Source organism: Notothenia coriiceps, unplaced genomic scaffold (genome assembly GCF_000735185.1).
Source record: "Notothenia coriiceps isolate Sejong01 unplaced genomic scaffold, NC01 NC01_scaffold00015785, whole genome shotgun sequence".
Taxonomy (NCBI): domain Eukaryota; kingdom Metazoa; phylum Chordata; class Actinopteri; order Perciformes; family Nototheniidae; genus Notothenia; species Notothenia coriiceps.
Genome location: NW_011348486.1, coordinates 55,288 through 59,651, shown reverse-complemented (window position 1 = coordinate 59,651; position 4,364 = coordinate 55,288).

Here is a 4,364-nt window from a genome sequence, read left to right as displayed (position 1 = left end):
ACTTCTTCAAGCGACATGAAATTTATAGGAATCACAAATTATAGTAAAAAGTCCAATTTCGGCGACGTGTACTTATCACCATATGTCGACCATTTTCTTTCACAAACTTAACGACAATGTAATTGTCCAAATACTAAATAGTGCAGGCAGAGATTCTGAGCTCAACCTAGACTGAAATTAATGTAATACATAGAGATATCCAAGAAGTGAATTTACAACCAACAGAATTTAATATAAACGAGTCAATACCACCTGTGACCACAATAAAACTGCCGGTCAATGACCGAGCGACTAAGGTACCTAATTCACTAAATATAACACTAATGTAATACTACATCTATACGGCACCTGAATAGAATTACAATAGAAACTAGGCAATACACACACGATCATATAAAAAACAAAAAAAGTTAAAAGTATATCAGCTAAGAGATTCATACCCTCCAAAACTATAGGATAAATTACAAGTACAAGATGTGTCAGACACAAAACGCGGCAGAATTACGCATATCATTTTTAAGAGAGCGTAGGTGAACCGAAAGAAAAAAAGTAATGCATGCCACGAAAGTGACTCACTCAGATCGGCGTTGGAGTGGACAGCTCGTCCATCGGCGTGGTCAGTATTCATGGTACCTTAGAAATCCCGGACGATTTTCTCTCTTGCGAAGCATCCTGGCCTTTTGGGTCCAAAAGGGACTCAACGGCCGAGCGCGTAATATTAAAGAAAAAAAAAGCATCATACATCCCGACCAACCTCCAGATGCTGACAAAACAGGGGTATTTTGTAAACAGAGTTGGTGTGAGACGAGCAGACAAAAACTACCAAGGCTGAAGAAAGAGATACTTACCAAAAACGAAAAGACTACACTCGCCCCGATTCACCAGCGGCCCGACCGTGTTACGCCTTTGTCCGAGCAGCCACACGTGGCTCACCACCGTCTCCCCAAAGCGATCGCTCTCTGCAAACGCGGACATTGGTCTGCTCCCCAACATCGAAGTCGGTGTTTGCTGATGTAGAGCTTGACGCGAACAGTACCGTAAAAAGTTTTACTTGACTTGCCATAGGGTCTCCCGGAGTCTTCTCCTTTGTGCTGTATTTCTCACCTCGCCTCGCAACTGCTGTCCTCTTTCTCACGGACATAACTCCGACCGCGATCTCCTATCAGTCTGCTCCGTGTGCCGTCGCAGACACACCCCATATCACATTCCATAGCGCACTCACTATATACAGAGAATATATCTCACAGACTCTAATAATTAGCCATATGCTAACGACAAACCAGCCCACACATCTCATTACTATTCACACTACCCCATCTCGTAACCGCACTTATTAGTAACAACACCCGTGTGGGAGTCCCAATCAATACACCGTCCCTTTATTATTATCTTACTTATATATATCATTTTTGATCTTTATAGTCAACCGTCACATCTAGGAAAATTAACTCCGCATAGGTATCTGCGACGTAAATACTCCAAACTAAGCTACATTTTTAGTAACTTACATCTGTTGTTATTCTTTCTACATGTGTGTTAGCCGACCCATTTAATGTAATGTCCGTCTAATCTCTAATATAAGAAAGCTCCAAATCCCAAACACTAACTTGCCTCAACCGTGTGCGTGTGTGTCTGGTGTTGTGTGTGTGTGTGTGTCAGCTTTGTGTGTGTGTGTCGTGCCGCGTGCTCCTGCCCGTCCCTGTGCCGGCCGCGTCCTCTCGCTGTGTGTGGTGGTCGTGTGTGTCGTGTGGTGTGGTGTGTGGTGTGTGTGTGTGTGTGTGTGTGTGTGTGTTGGTCGTGTGTGTGTGTGTGTGCTGTGGTCCAAGTACTCGAACCAGGGAGGCTCCGTCGAAGTCGGCCCGCAAGTCGCCACCCGGAGCCGCTAGGCGTGTGTCCCCGGTCACGCAGAAGAAGCTCCAGCCTGGCAGCGGCCTACCTAGCAGTAGAGCTTACACCCACTAGTGCGGCACCTTGAAGGCCTACCGGACCCCTACACAAGGGACTCTGCGTGCTCCATAGCTACGTCCTTCGTATCCGCACTTTACGCTCTCCCTCCGAAGTAACGTCAACTCGGCCAGCTCCGAAGAATTAGAATATTACTTTGCAATTACTTCACTCGACTATCGCCACTACAAATACAAGTGACGCCCTTAACCCTCGTAGAAAGATTCAAGACCTCCTGCTTATCAGGCCTGCTATGACGCTGTCGCGCGCCGTAATGACACACATTAATTACTCAAGTAGTCCTGACCTGCACGTCGTCTTCTTATAGCTGCTCTGTTCCCATACCAGGTAGGCTTAACATTCGCGTATCAGTATCCAGAAAACTCACTTTTAGGCGTGACTCGCCTTACGAGACGAGCTAGTAATATTATAGTTGACTTTTCATTCAGGAAGTATGACGCTGCGCTGTCAGTACGCTTCTCCATGTTTGTGATTGGTCGAATGCTCAAAATACCACCCCTTTCATGTGAACGCGCACCTAACTAGATTGGACACGGCTGGCTTGAGCGATCCACTTGATAACCCGCGTCGTAGTACAGTTTAGCGAGATCGCGTATGTTTTGGATTAGGCCAACCGGCTAACTCAAACATATCCAGGTTAGGTTGAACCGGCTCCGTCGTACAGGCCTCTGGACTCAGTGAAGAGCAGTGTTGTTTGTGTTGAATGTAAATGCATCCACAAATTGCTTCCTTTCCAGCAGTTCTGCGTGTTATGTTGCTTAGGATTATTCTTTATTTTACTCAAAACTAAAATGTTTTTTAGAAAACATATAGATATAATGAAAACAAAAATAACAATATTATGTTAGGATAAGAAGTTTGTACAATATACACTAACTACAAATATATTAAAAGGTGTACAGTATAGGCAGTGTATTAGTAATGAAAGTTATATGTAGAACTGCACAGTTAAAGAAGATTGAATTACGCCCTGTGGACATAAAGTAGAAGTAATATGCTTTTCTTTGAAGAACAAACCTTATCATTTGCATTTTCATCATATACACACCTCCTCCTGTGTTCCTCTCGACAGGTGAAAAAGCTGCAGGCTATTTTGAAGCCCATGATGCTGAGGAGACTGAAGGACGATGTGGAGAAGAACCTGGCGCCTAAAGAAGAGACCATCATAGAGGTGGGCTTCCCTGAGTCATCAATATAAAAATAATAATACAATGAATTCATAATATATTGATTATTTCCCTCCTTTTGTGGATGTGCAGGTGGAGCTGACCAACATTCAGAAGAAATATTACCGCGCCATCTTGGAGAAGAACTTTTCCTTCCTGTCCAAAGGGGCAAACCAGCACAACATGCCCAACCTCATTAACACCATGATGGAGCTCCGCAAGTGCTGCAACCACCCCTACCTTATCACAGGTGAAATGAATATCAGTGCCCTCTTATTCTTCCCCGGTTGTAAGTGCAACTCTTTAATGACACCACAGCTATAATTAGCAATGAATGAACATTCTATAATTACACTGCACTTTGATACAGTAATATGTTTTCCACCAAAAAGCAGTCATAATAAAAGTAAGAAACTGTGATCAGAATCAAAAATCCTTCATCTGTTCTGCAGCCGGAACATTTACATTGTTCCAGCAAAGCATACAGTGCAGGTAAAGGCAAAATAAAAGAGTAGACAAACACATCAAATGAAGAGGAAAGCGCACAATAATAAAATCAAATAAAACATTCAAAAAATTGGGGATACTAGCAGGATCACAATGTTCCTAAAAAACTAAAATGGAGCATTTCCTGTAAGCAAAGATTTCATTTCTGCTTTTGTAAACTGTAGTATAGATGAGACTAACAAATGCGTCACTTCTGGGCAAAAAGTACGGCTCCGTCCTCTTTTGGGGAAAAACAACGCTGTCATTTGAATGGCGGTCAATACAAATTCTGAAGTTTTTGCCAATCCGAAATAAATTTAAGAAAACCGTGGATTTTTGGATCTTCAAAGAGCCCGATTACAATGGCCAAACAATTACATTAAATCATTGGAAATCGACGAGCGGGCTCGATATATGGTTAAATACAGCAGTAGGCTATCGATGTCCATAGATGAGAGTAACATCTACGTCACTTTACGGCCCCGCCCACTTTTTTTTGGGGGGGGATCGAGCCTGAAGCCACAGAGCTCTTCTGTTACTGTCCTTTGTTCTTAGAGGAAGTTCAGAAACACTGAACTCTGGATTTGTTTTAATGTTTGAGGTGCAATAAACGACACAGCAGATTTTTGGCATGTTGGACGGCAACACGGAGATACTGGCAGAATAAAGACTGACGGAGATTTAAGAAGAGGAATACTGTGTTCATAGACCTGGGTTAGCGTATATCAGATGTTTTTGGTTAGATGA